Source organism: Numida meleagris, chromosome 3, assembly GCF_002078875.1.
Source record: "Numida meleagris isolate 19003 breed g44 Domestic line chromosome 3, NumMel1.0, whole genome shotgun sequence".
Lineage (NCBI taxonomy): Eukaryota > Metazoa > Chordata > Aves > Galliformes > Numididae > Numida > Numida meleagris.
In genome coordinates, this window is record NC_034411.1 from 110,730,410 (window position 1) to 110,750,755 (window position 20,346).

Sequence of the window (20,346 nt, forward strand, 5' to 3'; positions counted from 1 at the left end):
CAATATCTGCCAAGATACATGACATATATACGTTCTTGTAAGGTCAATTGACTGTGCCATTATTCTCCTTCAGCCACGAGCACTGCACAGTCTCAATAGCACATATGTTAAATGGATTAAGAAATGATTAGCTAGCAGATCCCAGAAATAGGAATGTCAACAGGAAATTAGTTTTGAATACAGTACATCCACTGGGATCCTGCAAGGATTGGTATAATATGCCATGTCATTCAATGCTTTAATCATCGTTCTGAAAACAAATATAAAAATTGCTGCTAATAAAATTTTTGGGTTACACAAAGTTTTCCAAGTGAATAATAAATGAAGACAGAGCCACAATACAGATTATTCAGTAACTCCATCTGAATCAAACTAAAGACAGTTTAGAAGATCCAAATGTAAGTCTACTTCTCGCAAGTAGTACAGACTATATACAAGATCCTTTCTGGAAAATATGAGTAGCCACATGGAAATTATGTTTTGGCAAGGCAGGACGTGCCCCAGAATAAGCATGGTGGTGTGAACTGTAATAATCAGTGATTCACTGATCACATCATTTCGAGTTTTCAGTTTAAGACCACAGGGACCAAGTTCACCTGACTGGAGGCAGAAGCCTGCACAGAGCTAGTCACTCTGGACTCTTTTTATAGCCAATAAGGAGAGAACCAGTTCAAAGTCATGACATGTCTCTTCCAGATATACACAGCAAAAATAAACAAGATGAAATAGTCCCTGAAGAGATCCTATTTCTTTCCTTTGATTACAAAAGATACCAGGGTGACTAACTTAGACGTAAATATCCTCAGTGTAGATTTCTGAAGTACATGATATCCTACTGCAGGTGACAACAAAGGAAATAAATTCCCTTGAATTCAGGAGGCATTAATGTATCTCTTAGTACTCCTTCAGAACAGAATCAGAAATGATTCTATACACCGCTAAATAATCATGATACTGCAGATTGCATGTAATGGTGTTTTCATGGCATTAAGGCCATTAGTTTTCTCTTAATATCCATTCTTCAAAGTGAAATTCAACAATAATATCAATGCATGCTGATTGTTGGAGACTTCAGGGTGTCTTTCTCATAAATTCAAACATATCTGTCTCTCAAGCAGATCTACTGACATTTCCAGTGATGGGGAAGAGAGAATGGCAGGCTTGTTCACCCCTGCATGTCTGGCTTGCATCCCTGACTTGACATCATTGCTCATGCCATACTCCAGCATAATCGAGCAGGTCAGTGGTTATCCCCAGTTTCACCCATTCCAGATTCCACCCTTAACCCTCCAAAATGAGTCTTTTATAGTTAAATGATTCACTTATTAGGTAAAATAAACATGAAAATAATGGCAAGTTAAAATAAAGCAAAGTAGCATGGAGTTAAATTCAGACTGACACTGAGCAAACAGTCTGGCTGGAATCATTATACCCTTTTGGAAACAGGCACGGATATCGGAGCATGGATCCAATTATTTCAACTGGGAGGACCCTTCCTGTTTCTGACTCCCTGAAGCTTTAATCTCACAGTTTAGATGCTACTTCAGAATTAAGGACAACTCTCATGTAGTTGTCATCTACAGGAACTTAGGAAACTCCAAACTGGGTTCTGAGACCAGGAAAATGAAAGAAAAGTATTTAAAACTATCTAATTTATCACTTGCAAAGATCTTTAAGATCTCAGTGGTGTAAATGCTCAACAGGCCTTGGCTTCTCTGCAAGCATGGAGAGACAGCCAAACCCAAGCCAGGTTCACCAAGTCCAGATGCTGGTCTTCATATCTGGAGCCAACAGACAGGCCAACGTACACAAAAGAAAGATGAGTGGAAAGTGATGTGCAAGAGCTCTTTGACTTAAAGGAGAGAGCTGGACTATTCTTTCTCACTTACTTTTATTAATGGGGCTCCACAAATGATTTTGTCTGACTAACTGCTAGACCACTGCCTTGACCACTCATAGACTGTCCTGGTACTCCTCCTTACCTCATGCAGCAGATGTGAAGTGATACATCGAGTGGAGGGCAAGAGCAGGTAAACAGCACAGAGTAAGTTGTTGGCTCTAGTCAACTTTCTGCCTTTCAAGCACTAGCTCTCACATTCAAGCTGTGTTATCATGTAGGGAAGACAGAGTCCACTTGGACACAGGATCCATCACTGGACAAAGGCACTAGTGATGCCACACAAATACTAACATGAGAGAGCAAAGAAAAGTGTATTTTCAGTTAAGACAGGCTTGGCCAAGTTAATCAATAAGACTTCTTTCAGGCTTACTTGGTACAGTTCAAAGCAGCACTTGTAGACTTTGAACCACTATTGTAACCATATCCAGGTGTATATAATCCCTACCTGTCTGCAAGCACCGTGCTGAACACTAGCAATTCTCCTCAGCTGTACTACCAGGGATGACATTCTGATTTCCTGACCCAGCAGAACTCAGCACAATCTCAATAGTTGCATAAGATGAGGTGAGATACAAATTACAGATCAGATTTGGGTAATGCTTTTGCATGCAGTGAGAATCAAGAAGAGTTTCAGGATGTTATTTCAAATACTTGGCTCTTTATATTTTGGGGGAAGAATATGACCATTAAATACATTTCTCCATCAATTTCTTTGAAGAGTCTTAATGCAAATGGATTCATAGTATTTCTGCTGGTACACCCATGCTACTCTTCTGAATACTGTGGATTTGTAACTGTATTTGATGGCAGGCAGTTTTCATTTCTCCGTTAACACCTTAAATCATCAATGCACATAAGGGTATTATGCATACACTTAAATTCCCTTTCGGCCCCATGAAAACTATATATATATTTTTAAATACAAAAATGTTGACTTCAAAAATTGGGCAACAGTGATTTTAACAAAAGTCAAAGCTGATATCGCTATCTCTGCCAGCTGAGAGTGATCCAATCAAAACTTGGCATAATCAAGTGATATGATTCTTCCAAGCATTCATTTCAATCTTTAAAACAATCCTTTTCATCCAGCGGGCTGATACAGCATCAGTCATCACTCCAAGGAACCATTAACAAAATACGTAAAAGTCAAAAACAAGTACCTTTTATTCATGCAAATGAGGCAAGGAATGTCTTAACTTTGTTTTTATTACTCTTACTTCTTAAATGTGACAGCCCATGTTGCCTCCTTTTGAACGTCAGCTGTGTAGGCTAAATATTGTCTGGATGGGAACACCAACTTTCTGCACAACACTACACCCTGGCAGCATGTCACAGGGCTGTGGCCACACACAGTGAAGACCATCACTACATTATTCTTAAGAAAATAAAGCCATAAAGCCAGCAAGATAGCATCTCAGTAAATTTTCCCCCTTACTACTCTGGGAGATGCTGAAGATCTTTGCCAGCATATGGTAGTTCCAGGCCAAAACTACGAGAACAAATAAAATGAAGGTGGAAGTTTTCCTTGGCTGGTAAGAACCCCTGCAGTCTCCACCACTACGAGGGAAGGGTGTCCTCAGTACCATGCCCACACTTCCAGTATCCACTATCAAGAAGACATTATAACAACATGATCACTCTGTTGGACTATTTCTGCTTTCTGCAACCTTTCCAGCTGCCAGTAAAACAGCAGACACTGCCCACATGTGTACTGTAAGACAAAAATGTCAGGTTTACGGACACAAATATTGTGTTCACCTTACTAGGAAAGAGATGGCTTGGAGTCATCTACAGGCCCCTGAACCACTGCTGCTGTTGACTATAGCCAAAGCATTCAATTGAAGCCTGTCCTCTGAGTCCAGTTTAATCAACTTGTAACATCAACACCAGAAAGCAAAGAAGAATTACAGGCCTACTGCTGCCTCATGACCTCTCTACCCTATTCATATGCCCTGTCATCTGAATGAAACCTACGGAGTCTGAACTTTTGAAATCTGATGGTAATAACCATGTTCTCTTACATGACCCATACCTTCCAAATAAGTCGACAGATTGTAAATACGACTGGGAATAATGACCAGCATCCCTGGTTTGTCTGGACCTAGGGGAGAAGGTGCAGTCCCACACCAGTATTTTGTTTCCTTTGGAACTATGAATCCTTTTTTGACTCCCTTTATATTTACCCTTAAAAAAACAGAAGAGAGGCTGCAAAGAGCACTCTGCTTTTACCACTACACAAGAGATTGTAGAGTTTTGTATGAACGGGCTGGCACAAGAAACTGGTATTGTAGTGCAGATGAAGTATCATAGAGTAGTAGTAGCTAGCATAGCACTGCCTCCAGAATCTATCAGCAGCTTTCAGACAACTATTTGAACTCTGCAGGTGTGAAGTACAAAGTAATAACTCCTTGCAGAAAAGATCAAAATTTAAAAGAAAGTATTTGCTGATAGCTATAGCCTAATGCCACAATTGTATTGTATTTTAGGCAAGAAACTTGGGGATATTGTATGGAGCAGAACATTCAGCAAAATATTAAAATCCTTCCAAAAGGGCATTGTTAGCCAGACGGTGTTTAGCAAGGAAATAAATGAAGACTGATGTGATTGCCTTCATGGTTCCTTAATGCTAGAGAGTCTAAAGACATTCTTCCAAGGAGCTGATGGTGAAGACAATAATCTGGCTCCTACCATCCCAGACATGTGTATTCTTGTAAGCAAATCAATATGCCTATGCATGATTCCATTCCTCCATTTTTATTTCACAATAACATTGGAACAACCTCAGAATCAACTTCATTTTTTTTCCGCACAAACATTGCCAATTAGTATGTTATATAATACAGTACTGAAACTATTTTCATACTAGGAACATCTTATAATTAAGCACAGAAAACATTTTTCCTGTGTCAATATATTGCAAACTAGTTGAGCAGATGCTACAGAAGTAAATGGTCATTCTCCCATTGACCTTATAGAAACCAGAGAAAGACTATTAAGAAACATGTCTAGAAAGATTGTTTTGAAGAGACCCATGGAAAAAAATTGCTTGTTTTGTTCTCAGGAATTCATTCCTATGACATTCCCTGATGCAAGGCAAAAGGCACAAATCACAGCACCTCCTGATATCCGATTTTGGCTACTCAGGCTCCTTGAATTTTATAAACACCACAGTCACAGTACACTGGCTACTGTTTTGTATATTAAATTGTTGGGATGGGGAGTGGTATCAATAAACAGCTGCACAGTCAAATTAGTACTGTTTACTGTCAATTTAGCAATGAAAGCGATACTTTCTGCTCTTTGTTTATAACTCTGCACAGTTGGCCCCGGCACCAGAAAGCCTAAATGAAAATGGACAGCTCCCAATGGCAGATGCTCTCCTCGATCAAACAGAAGGGAAATTTTGTTTGTCTTATAAAATAAACAGTATCTTTTCAGGTTCATGTGCTCAGAATAACAGCCATTCAGTTGCACCAGCTGTTTTGTATTTCACAGCTAATTGTATGTCTCATTCCTCAACTGACTTGCAGGTCATTGTTTGCTTAGAGAAAGGGCGCTGGAGCCCGGCGCACATGTGTGCGTGTGAAGGAGAAAAGTGGGGAGAAATTTAAATCCTGGATGGAAGCTGCATGTTTGTAGGCCTGTGGGGTACTGAGCTTTAGGAGATACACCCTGGCCTTTCAGCACTCTCCTTGAACTTTGGTCTTGTGTTATGAATGGGAGACCAAACGCTGGCTCGCAACAGTTATATAGTAGTGAAACCATATTTAGGGCTTGTTGTTTTTCTCCCCAAAAAGAATGCTCCAAAATTCTGCAGACTTTGAGTCTAGAAAAGTCTTTCAAGGTCTTCAGACAAAATACAAATTTTGAACAGAACTGAATCACTGCTTTCACTAAAATGTCTATGAAAGGGAAAACTTAATTTGTTCCAAATGATCTTCACTTTTAAGCCAGTGTTTTAGGTGTGGTCTAGGCTACTTGCATCAGGAAAACATTATCTCTGCACACTGTATGTCTTGCAATTCACTTACTCTCTTGACTTTCTTCCTAAATCTCTCTGTTCATTAAAATCTCACTTACTTTCACTTATTTTCTATATTCCATGCTTTCAGAGAGAAATGTATAAAGACTGTTGCCACACAGCAAAATAAAATCTTCATTCAAGCAAACTGTGCCCAACTTTTGCTTATGATGGAATTCTCCCTAAATTCACACAATTTGCATTATGGACACTTTATGACAAGTTTTCCCAAGACATTTTATGTTAGTTTATCTTTCCACTTAAATTCAATAATACATTTATTTAGGCTTGTGTGGAAAGCTTTCTAGATCTGTATTTCTTATTGGAGAAAGTAAATACACAGACTTTCACAGTTTACTGTTTTATGTAGTTTGTCAACTGCACAGAATCTATGTGAATGAGAGTGTCATAAATAAATTTTGGGATTGATTAAAGACAGAAGTTGATAGGAAGTTTGAAATGTTATAAGTAAGCAGATATGAGCACAAGAAAAGGAAAAAAGAAAAAAAAAGAGAAAAGAAAGAAACAAGGAAAAAAAGGAAAAAAAAAGGAAAAAGGAAAAAAAAGAAAAAGAAAAGAGGAAAAAAGAAAAGATGATTTCTCCCTTTCTGTCTTGTTAGAAAATAGCACTGTGTGATGAGAAATTGTAAGTTCATTTTTGCTGGTATTTTTTTAATGCACAAATGCTAACTTGCCATAAAGCAAGATATCAAATCAGGATCCTACCAAGTGAAATACTCCTTGTGTTTTCTATTAATCAATTTATTTGATTCTGATCTAAACAATTTCTGTAATCTTATTCTTTCAGTATGGCACATGTCAAATGACTAAACTTCAAAAATAAGTGAAGTGACTTCTGTATTTTTCAGGACATCTGCTGGCTGAGGACAATTACATCAGAACAACACAACAGCAAAAGGTGCCCAAGTAGCTTACCACACGGTTATGCTGAACTCCAGCAGAGTGACTATTTTTCTCTAACAACATTGCTGACGTGGGATGCCAGCTAACAACAAGGCAACTTTAAGGCCAAAGAGAGTGAAATAAAACATTTTTTGCAAATCTTTGCCTTAGCTTTAAAAAAAAGACAACAAGGAATGCAGCAAGAGTGATCAAAGGCAAAAGAGCCTGCCAGGCTTTATTTGCTCTCTACTCTATGTCTGTTCAGAACTGACATTTTTTATATTTTTATTTCTTTTTTTAAAAACAATAGTTTAGACAAATGTGTCTAGACTGATGGTAGAGCAAATGTGACATTAATTATGGATTCCTACGCAGTGGCTCCATGGATGTGGGCAGTTGCCAGTTCCCAGGGAAACAGAACTTGCCAGGCTGCCAAACTGGAAATAGCTGCTCATCTCACCACGATCACATCTCGGAGGGCAACTGCTGTCAGGTGCTACAGAAGACACTGCTGGCATGTTGAAGTGGACATCAGCAGGGTAACCGTGCCAGAAAACGTTGTTGTCATACCACCAAAGGGTACTGAGAGTGGAGCCACCGATGGCTTCATCCTTCTAGAAAATGGGTGCCCAGAAAGTAGGCAAGATCAAAGATCTTATGCAGCAGTAGGAAAACATCCTCCTTCCTGGGAATAGCTTCCATCCTGGGAAGACTTCCATGTTATTCATCACATGGGTGGCTCAGAATCATGTGCTATCTCATAGTTAACCAATGCTTTCCCCATCTCAGTTGCTTCCAATTAATGCCTTAGATATTCTGGCAAAAAATCTCATTATTACTTCTAAAGTGAAATTCTATTCTTGCTTTTCTCACCCTCAGGACATCAGTTCTCACTGCACAATAGCTGACTCCCTCTTCTTGTGTCATCAGCAAATCTCATCAGCCTTTTGTACTAACGCAGCTAAAGACCCTATAAAATAAGCTCCTTGTTGAGAAGTAGTTAATGACAAGAGCAATTATTGAGAAACTGATCTAGTAACCTCCTTCCAGACAAGAACATAATTTCTTTCATCGCAATCATTCTTGCTTTCTGCTGAGATAATTCCTTACATATCTTCCAGTTAATTCCTGTTTGATCAATAGTGGGCTACAACTTACTACCTCTGGCCCCCAGCACAGGAGGGATGTGGGGCTGTGGGAGCGGGGCCAGAGGAGGCCAGGAGGATGCTCAGAGGGCTGGAGCACCTCTCTGTGGAGAAAGGCTGAGGGAGCTGGGGGTGTTCAGCTTGGAGAAGGGAAGGCTGCGTGTGGGGAGACCTCACTGCGGCCTTCCAGCACTTGAGGGAGCTCAAAAGCAGGAGGGGGAGTGATTTCTTACAGTCTAATAGTGATAGGACAGTGTGGCATGGCTTTAAACTAAAAGAAGGGAGGTGTAGGTTAGATGTTAGGAGGATATCCTTTACTCAAAGGCAGTGAAGCCCTGGCACGGCTGCCCAGAGCTGTGGGTGCCCCATCCCTGGAGGCATGCAAGGCCATGGATGGGCCCTGGGCAGCCCGAACTGGGGGGCATCCAGCACACAGAAACTGGGGTTAGGGAGCTGTGTGGTCCCCTCCAACCCAAGTCATTCCACGATTTATTTTGGTATCTTGTGGGACCGTGTAGAACAAAGCAAGAAATATACATACTGTAAAACGATGGCAGTGTCACATAGGGTAGAACATACTGCTGAACACCCCCTTCCCAGTTTATATATGAAGTCTTCATTGTGTTGGTGTCCAAGACTGAGTTTCCAGCTTCTGCATGAGATTATAGGTAGATGTCTTTAACAAGAAAAACACATTTAAATATTTAGATCCTCATCTGAAATTTAAAAAAATGTAAAAAACAAATTAAAAAAAAGAAAGGAAGAAAAACATTTTTGTTTTTAACAAGGACTCAGAAGTAAAACTTTTAGAACTTACCAGTGAAACATCCTGGTTTCTCCATATTAAAAACTTCCTGGTTTTATTTTTAATTAAAAATAGCTCTGCCTGGCATAAGGGCTGAAAGCTGTAACCTTCTGGTTATCCACAAAGCTAGAATAACAAGGGCAGCAGGGCAGCTCTCCTCACCCTGCCTCACAGCACTTTCTCCTTTCCCCCAGAGGGTCTAAATCTTCTCACTCAGCCCAGGGCTGTTTTGCTGAGTCTGACACCAGAACTGTGGGGCTGAATTTCCTGTAGGGATGCCAGAGACAAAGCTGGAGTCAATGTGTAGCCGCAAAAAGTCCCTTAAAACTTAAGACTCAGAAAAATGACTCAGACTGATTAAGGAAGCCAATCCACACAGAGAACTGCTCTCTGTAGCATTCAGGCTAGGGTGAAAGAGGTGGGTGAAAACTCCTGCCCTGTTATTAAAACAGCAATTTCCCTGAATTCTCCCAGAAATGAATTCTCCATTGCCTTGAGTGACCTGCTGGTGAAAGCGTGGCAGTCAGCTCTGCTGCTGCCAGAACCACATGCAATATGATGTTAGGGCATCGTGCTTTCCCTCGGGAGGCAACGCACCTCCCGAACTTGTTAGCTCCCCTTCTTCAGAGGGGTTGAAATACAGAATCTCTGAGTGGAGGAGGCACTGAGTTTCTTTGCTGCTCCTGATCCATCAGAGATCTGAGACGTACACTTATGGTGTCTGTGTTACTTGCCTCAATAAGCTATTTAATGGCCAAGAGGCAATCAGTGCACTTGCACATAGTGAGTCCGTGTCCTCAGGTGCATGAAAAATTTGGGCATATTTTGACACTTCTACTGGTGCAAGTGGGTGAGGTAGATAGAAAGCTGGACAGCTAGGACTCAGGCATAACCTGATGGCTGTTGGCAATGCCACCTGCTGCAGTCTGTATCTATCACCTCTCACCTTAGCCTCCACCTCAATGATAGCAAGCAATGACTTCCTGCCTTCTCAGCTCTATCACATCCCCATGTATGAATTGATGGAAGTTAAATTCCATGAAGCCGTCCAATTGCAATCCACAATTGGATTGCAATCCCCGGCAGAAAAGCATGGTAGGCATCCAGGATCAGTTGCACCCAGGCCCATCACTGCAAATGCTAGCAGTGCTGTTTGCTCAAATCCTGCCTCCTCATGCTGCCCTTTATTTCAGGTGGTTGAGCTTCCAAAGCAGAATATCTTTATTCTAATCGACTCCCTAATAACAGAAGGATTTAAAAAAAAAAATCCCTTTTGATTCAGACCTTGCTAGTGAAATGTTTTATTTCTACAGGGAGAAAGGAGTCCTTGCTCCCAGCAAAGAAGAGAAACCTTTACAGATATGACACAGGAAACTGGAAAGACCTTGAAATTCTGTGAGAAGAAGGGGTTTCTAAAGAGCAGTTCAAATTGAGGGTTTATTTTACCCTAAGCAGTCTGAGCAGGTAGTGTGACCACTGTCAGGAACAGCACTGGGAGCAGTGAGCAGGAGATAATATACAGGGGCGGGACAAGTGTTCCCATCATGATCATCAATTCATGATTTTTGTTCCCCCAAAAACATACAGAGAAAACCAATTTGTGAAACCTTCCTTTGGACCATCCCTGGTATAAAGGTACGAATTTCATGGGCAGTGTTTCTTTCACGAAAATCACACAGATGTGCCTGGTGCAGTAGGAACTGTCAGCATGGGGTTGAGTAAAACCAACCACGCAACACTGAAAGACTGAATGACATTTTGGGCTTCCTAATTCATCAAGTGCCCCTAAGCAGTTTCTCCACATTTGGACTGACTGACATATTTGCCATTGTCCACAATTTAACTTTTTTTAAAATGTCCCAAAGTATATTCACTTTACATTAAAACTCAGACAAAGGATAACACCTCTTTTGCAGCTGAATCCATAAGTGACAATGTACAGGTTATGGAAACTCACTGCTTCTCTGTTCCTGCCATGCACCACCATATAAGTTTAACTCATTCAGCTTCTTCCAGTAGTCAAATCCTCAACACAACTGCACAACAGGAGAACAGTGATTTTCTATCTACCTCCATTTCCTTGATGAATCTTTAAACACAGACTAAATTTAAGCAACTAGCATTGTCCCATGGATGACTCATGAAGGAAGATGCTGGAGATATATTACAGATATTTCAGGTTCTATTACTTACCTTATTAATGAGTCTCAGTTCTCTTACCCTCAAAAGATCTTTAATATAACCTAGAATACTAAGAACATAAGATAGTGCAGTAAAACTAGCCAGTCCATTTATTTTGTATATTCTAACACAAAAGCAATCTACAATATTAGTAGACATCAAGTAAGTCTAATTTTAGTTTTTACAAATGCTCCAGAAGAGTAATGTTTTGCACAGTTGTTGACTGGAGGTTCCTAAAGAAAAAAAAGAAAAATTCTTCCTTTTGTCTTTGATTTTTAGCCATCTCTTTCCAATCCTTCCTAATTTTCTAGTAATTTTCCCAGTTTTGTTCATTTCTATATTTTGTGTTGAATTGTGCCGAAACAACCAAACCACTTTGGTTTATTTTCTCTTCCTAGTATATTTTTGGTTGAATTGGTAACATCTCATGGGAAGAGCTGATATTTTCCTATAAGATAAAAAAAATGGCTATGAAACTAAAATTTGATTTCTTCAGGTATTTTGTTTAATTTTGACCATAAACACACAGTCTGCATGTGTAATAGTATATTAAATATGGAAGCAACCCTTAGCTGGCTGTCCACGTCCACTCAGCTAAACACATTCAGCTCCCCCTAAAGTGATTAGCTCATCCAAACTTCTACCCAGAACAGTACCCAGCCTCTGCTCACTCCCAGCTCACAACTGGAGGGAAGAATGCCAGGGAAAGATCAGGCAATTTAGTAGCAGAGGCAACCAGCAGGCTACATCTGAAAATGCTGCATGGTACAGGTTAGTCCGTCAGCATAGGTCAAGGCACTGAGTCCCTACTTTAATAAAATATAAAATAAAATAAAAACAAACAACAAAAGCCAATAGCAACAACAACTTGAAGACACAGCTCAACCAAAACAATCAAAACCACTATTGCTCTCCCAAGACACTGCTTTCTCCGTTCATATGTTGTCTTCAGATTATCTTTTGAGTCAACAAGACATGCACTTATTTATGTCAGGGTTGAACAACCACTATTTTTCTAACTCTCCTCCTTTCCTGAGTATTCCCCCTGCTTCTCTGACTTGGATGATGACTGTATCATATAAACGTTTCCCAAACACTATCAGTGTGGGGACCTCAACTTGACACTTCTTCAGAGTGGAGGAAGGACAGAGGAGGGGAAAGACACGGGTTGAATTTTGTTCTTTTTTAGACTAGAATAAATCCAGATTAATTTCAGCTGTGCTGATGAAAGTAGATTTTTTTTTCTATGTGTTGTCCAGCAGGGATCTTGTAGGCTACAGAACATTCCCCTCCTTACTTGTAAACCAACACTACCCTATGTTGCAGGGGGCTCTTTCTTCACAGCCCTCATACTGCTTAACCCTGATGTCCAGCAAAGTCAATGAGAGCTTTTTCCCTCAGATCCAGTGGGGCTGTTGCCTGGATTTCCTCCTAATAAATAATCACACTTTGCTGGCAGCTATCTCTACCATTCAAGCATGGCACTGAAATGAAAGGAGCCCTTTTAGGATAGAAACAGAATTTGTCCCTTTCAAAGGAGTGGTTCAGTGAATCAGAATGGTTTGGGTTGGAAAGGGCCAAAAAGATCATCTTGTGCTCTGCAGATAATATAGGGTGCAGGTTATAGCAGGTGCTGATTTCCCTGATCCAGCAAAGCATGCAAAGCCAGTGCTTCACACCTATAGTCCCATTCATCTCCACCCAAGATTATTCTCAGCTGTTTCAGCCATTCTGTAGCTAGATACCTAGTCTGAGCTGGTCCTCTGGAAGAGGAGTTGGTTCCTACCATCCCAAGAGAAGCAGCCAGAGCTCTGGGAGGTGCTTATCTCATGCCAGTGATGGCAGAGGCACCTCACTCTGAGGAAGACAACAGCTGGTGTGGATGGACCTACCTGAGATTGCCAATGGTTGGTGAGGACAGGCCTACCTGAAGGGTTTGGGGTGAGCAGCTGGCTTGTCAGGGTCATGCCAAGGTGCAAGGTGCAATGTGCTCTGCATTTAGCCCTGCTAAATGTTCTGCAGCAGCTCCTGAGATAAATTAAAAATCTCTGCTCCCTCCTCATCACCATCAACTAATTGATCCTCATGGTTCAAATTAAGGTAAATGAGCAGACCTGTGACTCAGCAGCCAGCTTTCTGTGAGGGTTTAGCATCATTCTAAATGAAGGTTTCTGTGGTGGGTTACCAGTGTCCTGACGGGATTTACCTGAATTTGTGACTGAATTTACAGTTGAATTCAATGGAAAATCTGGCCCAGCCTGTAGATATAGAAGGGGAAGAAGTTCAGTGCTTTAGAAAACCTGATCCCTTGCATTTCAACTGGTTCCTCATTTATCTTCTCTGCAGCTGTTACCTCTTGTGGTCCTACAAGGAGAGAAACAACTCAGTGCAAGAAAAGCAAGTAAAAAGGAAAAATTAGAGGGAATTGCACAGAGACCACCAGCAGGCCTAGTTTCCAGCACTCATCTTCACTTCCAGCTTCATCTTTGTGCAGTGTGAGCACGGTGTGAATCTGCAGCTCTGCTGGACCAAACACTACGCATTCATACATGCGGGGCAACTACTTGATCCCCCAGCAAGACATGCATCCTGCTGAAGTGTGTCACCCGTGGGCTCAGGCAGCTTTTGTTACAGACTGCCGTCACCCCTGGTTTGTACAGCTTCGGGCTGCCAGGGTGTGAGAAGCCAGCTATCTCCTACAGCACTGCAATGGCAAACACCAGGATGGTTATGGCCATTCAGTGGGACTGCGACTGAGCCATGGCTGGGCTGGAGGGATGGCTGCAGAAAGATGGCTTCACCTCAGGTGGGTTTGGACACACGAGTGTGCTCTGACCTCGGCCTCGCTGCCTAGAGAGCGTGAAGTGGGTACTGCACATGGGTGACCGAGCAGATGCTTAAAATAAGGAGAAAATGTCATCTCCTCCACTGCCTTCCATGCCCACAGTTATGTATGCACAAATCTGTCAAGGGTATCAAGAATTTTATAATGATACTCCCTCAGCCATGGTTCCAGTTTAAACCGCTGTAATAAACAAAATATACAGAGCACATCGTTGGCACCAGAAGGTATAATTTTCTCTGAGCAGAAATATTACCAAAAAAAAAAAAAAAAAAAAAAAAAAAAAAAAAGAATTTCACCCAACTTAGAAAAAAATATATGCAGATCTTTCCTTTCATTAAACTTCTCAACTATTATTAAAGGAAAATGAGTAGCCAGAAATTCTTTGATGATGACACTGAATCATTTGATGATAGAGTACTTTGGGAAGGGCTGCAGATGCAGAATGCTGGTAAAAACCTTGGGTCTCAGGAAGAATTATCTTTCAAATGTCACAGTACTTTCCTTTGGGGGGAATGCTTTTAACTCTCTTTTTCAAGTGAGCTCTACATTTTCTCTTAAGTACTTTGGGCTTTCAGCTATGAGAAGAGTGATATAAGGCTTTTAGTTCTGGAGATGCTGAGGGACTGGAGCGATGGAAACAGAAAGAAAGTACCATGGCAAGAAACCCTGGCACTGTAGTATGTGAAACACACAGCCCTCAATAATAAGGGGAATAAAAGTGTTTATTTTCTTATTGCTTAAGACAATCCAGAAAACCACGAGGAAAATGCAAGTTACATAGGGAACAGTTCAGCACTGCGTAACTCCTCATTATTCCAAATTCTATAATCTACATATCTTTACTTTCCAGCGATCCCTAGCTATTTAGATTCCGCTACTGGGGACACTAAAAAGGAGCTGATTTGCCAAGGTGCTGCTCAGAGGATGGAGCTATTTCAAGGTGCTTCTCTTGCTGTGTCACCACCACCTGGTGGCATCGATCTCCTCCCAGATCTCATCTTTTTGGTAAATACCAAAAAATTTTATCAATCACTCTGATTTTAAACTCGGTGGAAATGCCTTCATTCAGTAAACCAAATGAGCTTGTCCTCAAGCACATGCTGAACTCCATCACATGTCAACAGACTATGTAATCCCACTGACTTCAAGCCTGGATTTAGGGATAAGTACGTGACTATTAGGTTCATCAAATGGGAGTCAAAGAATCAGAAGACCCCGTACAAGCGGTACCTGGCCAGCTTTGGAGATCTGCAAAAATGAGCCAGAGGGTTCCTGTGCATTCCCCAGAGAAACTGAAGCAGAAATCATTCCTTCCTCCTCATCATCCATGTATCATCTGTGCCTCGAGGTGCTAGCAATGAGTTGTGGTTCCCAAAATTTCCATGCCATGGTGCACACAAATGAAGATGTAAGATGTTCACCCAGCCCACGTGTCAGAGGACAGCAAGAAAGTGAAACAGGCCAGGGGAACACAAGGTGGCAAGGACCGCTACCCAGAAATAGCCCATGGCAGTGCATTGGAAGGAACAGTTCCTTTTGAACTTACTTAAGAACGTAATTTCATTTCCAAACACTGATTTTAAATGAGATATTTAACTCTGGTATGTTGGTTAGGAAATCAAGATTAATTATTATGGTGGGGATTTGACCATGTTTCCAAACCAGCAATTTTGCATGGAAAAATCTGACAAGATTACATTTTATGAGAATTTCCTTTTGGTAGAAAAATGTCTTTCATCTGGGACATGCGTTGCTGAGATGAGCCTTTAACTGAGGGATGACATGCAGAAGATGTGTGAGCTGTGCATTCACATTTACCAAAACTGACGATGCCTCTGGAGCCCCTTGGTGTAAGAGCAGCAAGGGGTCCCAGCACTTTGGCTGTTGTAGTGGTGTCAGCAATGAGGAGGTAAGAAGTTGCTAGTTAGTATTATTTATTAATTGCATTTTTGCTAATGGTGAGCATGCTGGAACTCGACCCTGTATATGAGACGGGTGGTCAAGAGCAAGCAAGGGGGAAAGAACAGACAGAGGTGGCAAACAGCAGAAGGAATGAAATAGCACTGACATTGTCATGGTTATTCTGTCTTTAATGTTGTACATGGTCCCAGAAACCAATGGAAACAGGGACATGCCATTCTGACTGCCAGCTGGAATGGATAACACCATCATTGTCCCTTCCCCTTTGGAGAGCAGAAGTGGGAATGGGTGCATGGAGAGCAACCCCTGTCCCACCGGTGGGCAAGAGAGCCTCATGTGAAGTGGATCTTAGAGCAGAAGTGGGGGAAAATGTTTTCCTCAGGTTTTACATCAGCAAATGTCACATCACCTAATTCCCTTGCTGCCTCTGCACCTCCCCAGCCCCGGTCCCCCCTGGGGAGGCACAGACCTGCCTCGTTCCTCCGTGCATGGCACTCAGAGCCCGGGGATCTGGCTGCCAGTGGAGCTCCAGAACCAGGCTGGTGGCTGTCAGGAACAATGGCATTGTTGCCACTGGAATAAACATCCTGGTGGCTCATTTGTGTTTATCTGGTATTCCCATTCTCTGCTGATTAACCCAGCCAAGCGAGGGCTTCATGTGGTAATTACAGCACAGCTCATTTGTGTGTGTTTTACAATGGTGTTGATATAATCCCACTAGAGCACCCCAACCATGTGCAAGGAGTTCCCACCAGAAATCCAAATAACGCCCCAGTGCTGCTGACAGCTTAATAACATGACAAAGTTCAGTCCCGCTGGATGTCAGGGACAGGAATGCGGCTCAGGCTGCTCTGACCTGGAGCTTTCCAAACACCGTACAGTTGAGGCTGAGCATTTGACAAATAACCTTTTCTTTGCCTGCTCATATCCATCAGGCGTTACCAGGTGCCACGGAGAGGCCACATGCCACTGTTAAAATGTTAAATTGAGTGGCACGGCCATCAAAAGCTCTGGGGAGGGACATTTATCTTTATTATTATTGTTATTAATAATGCAGATATTGCTGCGCGTCGCATTCCAAGGTATTTTTGCAGCACTAAATCATCCAAATGCCCATTGACGGCCCTGATAAATCACACAATAAACCAAAATTCAATACAGCTGTCAGCCCAGGCCCCGAGCAAATCTCAGGGAGCTCAATTGTAAAGTTGAGGCAGGGATGGAGCCTGCGTGCAGCGGGACGGGCAGCAGCATGGCACGCACTGCAGGCACTGGGAAAGGCTGCCTCGGCCATCTGCTCCCGCTCCTCACGTCCAGCACTGACGCAAGCAGCAGGGTGGGGATGGCTGCTCACGATGGCACTTCTCATTGTTTTTCCTCTTTCTGCTTTTTTTTTTTCTTTTTTTTTCTTTTTTTTTTTTTTGCTGTTTCTTTACTTCTTCCTCAAACTGTTTCTCTCCGTCTGCATCGCTTCTTTTTCTTATGCTCCTCTCTTCCCACCCCCCATCCCGTCTCTGCCCTCCATCACTTGCCTTCCAACTCACCATCCCCTTTTTCCCTCTCCCTCTTCTTCCCCTCCCTACCCCTCCCCATCAAAGAAAGGAAACTGTAACCCAAAGGAAGAACAAGAATTGAACCGGTGCCAATGCAATGGGCCAAGAGGCTACATATGGAACCAGCAAATCACAGAGCCATGAAGGATGTTAGTGATTTAAAGTTATGTATATTGAAGTCTGGATCTTAAAATGAATCCATAATGGTAGAGGTAACTAATGGAGAGACTTAACTGACAGCAAGCAGAATTTTTTCTTTAACGTCGTTATGTTCCCACAAACTCCTCTTTTCCGGTCCCCACCCTTCCCGTGCTCCCCTTTCTGATTAGTTCAGTGCTGACAATGAAAAGCTAAAGCTGCTGCTTGATGAATAAAGACTGAAGCCCATACACCATAAATAGGAGCACTCCCCAGGCTTGATGCAGAGAAGGGCATCCCATGGGCTTTCCCTGGGGAACTACACCCCATGGTGAGGGGTGACTGATGTTCCTGCCCAAATGAGTACAGCAGCATGAGTCCTGCTGTGATATGAGGTATCTCCTCCCCAGGAAGAGTGGCAAGAGGCAGCTGCTCCAGTTTAAGAGGGGGCACCCACAGCTCCGGGCAGCAGTGACAGGGCTGCCCATTAATATTTCTTCCTAATGTCTAATCTATACCTGTCCTCTTTTCATTCAAAGCCTTTGTCCTGTGTAAGTGAAGCCCTTGCCAACAACACTGCTGTAGAAAACACATGATGCCACGACTGTTTTGAAGATCTTCCAGGCTGAGTATTAAGGGATAAAGAAGGTTCAGCACCACACATTACCAAGAAAACAAATGGCATTGCAGTTTTCCTATGCTGGGGGAACTAGAACTACCCTCTCATTCTCTCTGCATTATTACTCAGGAGTTTAGGGGTTGCTGAAGCACTAAATAAACCTTTTTTTTTTTTTTGGCAATATGGGCCTTCCACACTACTGCACCTTCTCCCTTATGGCATGAAATTCCCCTTTGCTTTCCGCACTGTTTACTTAAAGCGATGGTTAAACAAACGAAAGCCCCCAGAGTGCAGGCACATTGCAGGGCTGTGTCTCCCTCCAGCTGCAGAAGAGCAGAGCGGGTCGCAGCCCGGCCCCCAGCTCCTGGGAATGTCCCCAGGACACAAGGAAAACCAACCTGGGTACAACACTGCACTGCAGGGTTTTCCTTTTCCTCCACGCTTCCCTGGGGAAAGCCTAGATGCTGTTAGTGGTGTCTGAATATTGGCCAGATTATGGGGCATGTGGGTAGAGCCTATATTTATTTTTTTTAAGTATATATTTGTTTGATGTTTTGCAAGCATCTGCTTAAGATTTCTGTGCTTATCTAACGGGAGGAAAGAGCCCGTTCTTCCCAAAGCCAATTCAGTGCAAGAAAAAGTCGTAACGCCGCTGGGCCCCTTCGTTTCATCCTTCGCCAGAGGGACTCCATGATTCCTTTGCTGCTCCTCGGAGAGCCAAGAGTGGTGGCTGGCAATTAAAGGCATCTGCGGGGCTCACGAGAGCAAAGGCGTGTGGGAGATGAAGGATGGACAGCATCTGAAAGGCCTAAACTCTTGCCTGGCACAGCCTGGGTTGATCGCAGCACGTCTGATGGGATGTGCAGGGTGTTACAGCAGGTATGGAGATGAAATAAAGAGACAGCAAATGAAATGCTTGCTGACAAAGCTTCCCCCAGCCCGCCCCTAAGGGAAGAGGTGCCAGCAGCTCCGTGGAGTTGCTAAGGATGTATTAGTTGGGTAGGAGCAACCCAAGTGACTGAATGACCAAAAAATGACCAGTAGGATGGAGAGACTGCTGGGGAAACAGGGAAAGCTTCAGTTTTGTGCAGAGCAGATGCATAAGGAATGATACAATTAAGACAGGAAAACTAATGAGTGAAATTCTACTTTTCTGAAAGAGTGGTCGGGCGCTGGAATGGGCTGCCCAGGGAGATGGTTGATTCACCATCCCTGGAGGTGTTCAAGAAACGTTTAGGTGTTGTGTTGAGAGACATGGTTTAGTGGGGTTATTGGTGGTAGGTGGATGGTTGGGATGGATGATCTTGTAGGTCTTTTCCAACCTTGCCAATTCTATGATTCTATGATTCTAATGGATCTGATGCACTCACTGCTGTAAAACACCACCTACAGAAGTGTCAGGCTTGCTTATGTAACGGTAGCTGTACCTACCTATTTGTAAAAAAGGAAGCACCAAAAGAGCACCATCATGGACAACCTTTTGTGCCCGCTCAGTATGACAGTCCCCAGGTGCTGGGGCTCCTGGCGTCACCCTTTGGTGCTGGTCATCCACAGAGATGAACTCTGTGCAAACACAATGAGCCGAGGAGGAACATCAGCCCAACACTCAGGTGCTTGGGTCTGAGGGCTTGGAAATACGTTCTCATTTTCATACCACAGATCACCGCAAGAGAGATGTGGCCAACAGGCCTGATGCCTTGAAAAAAATGCTGAAATATCAACCAGGAGGAATCCAGCATGTTCCCTTCTCACTTCGGCTGCTGCATTATGAGCCCTTGTTGTTTCAGACGGACGGGGACTGCCTGGTGTTTGCTCTGAGAGGCTCAGATGTCTCTAATGCCTCTCTGGAAGTGGTTTGCTCTGGGGAAGCTAAAATCAAAACGTTGCGCCGCAATAAAATTTGTAACACTACACATTTGTGCATCATACCACCAGGCCAGTAGTCTGGAGCTAAGCCACCCAGCCCTACCTCGGCTGTGTTCAACCTCTCACAGCAAGAGCAACAGAAGCAATATAAGAAGCAACATACGAAATAAGGCAAGTGAAAACATGCTCCATCTGGGCCCTGTCCCAGCCCAGGTATTTAGGAACGTCTTAACCTGGGAATTTCACCCCAACTATCGTGTTTAACAACTTTAATGGTCTGTTTTTCATAACGTTATCATATCCCTATTTGAACCCCATGTTCACTCTGCTCTGCAAAGCATCTGCTGGTAAAGGGCTCCAAAGCTCAATTGCACTTTGAAAAAAAGTATTTCTCCATGTTTGCTTTAAACTTGCTGCCTGATTACTTCATCAGGAAACCCTACCCTATGA

General features: G+C 42.7%; 2 long non-coding RNA genes across 2 annotated transcripts; one reads left to right on the plus strand and one right to left on the minus strand.

Annotated features, from left to right (window-relative positions):
• Window positions 8,812–12,948, minus strand: LOC110397124. The gene is made up of 3 exons (XR_002437558.1): window positions 12,883–12,948; window positions 10,968–11,025; window positions 8,812–9,041 (listed from the first exon to the last, which is right to left on the minus strand). It is a non-coding gene; the product is annotated as an uncharacterized LOC110397124 (long non-coding RNA).
• On the plus strand, window positions 12,216–17,091 carry LOC110397123. Its single transcript, XR_002437557.1, has 3 exons — window positions 12,216–12,862; window positions 13,302–13,761; window positions 14,651–17,091. It is a non-coding gene; the product is annotated as an uncharacterized LOC110397123 (long non-coding RNA).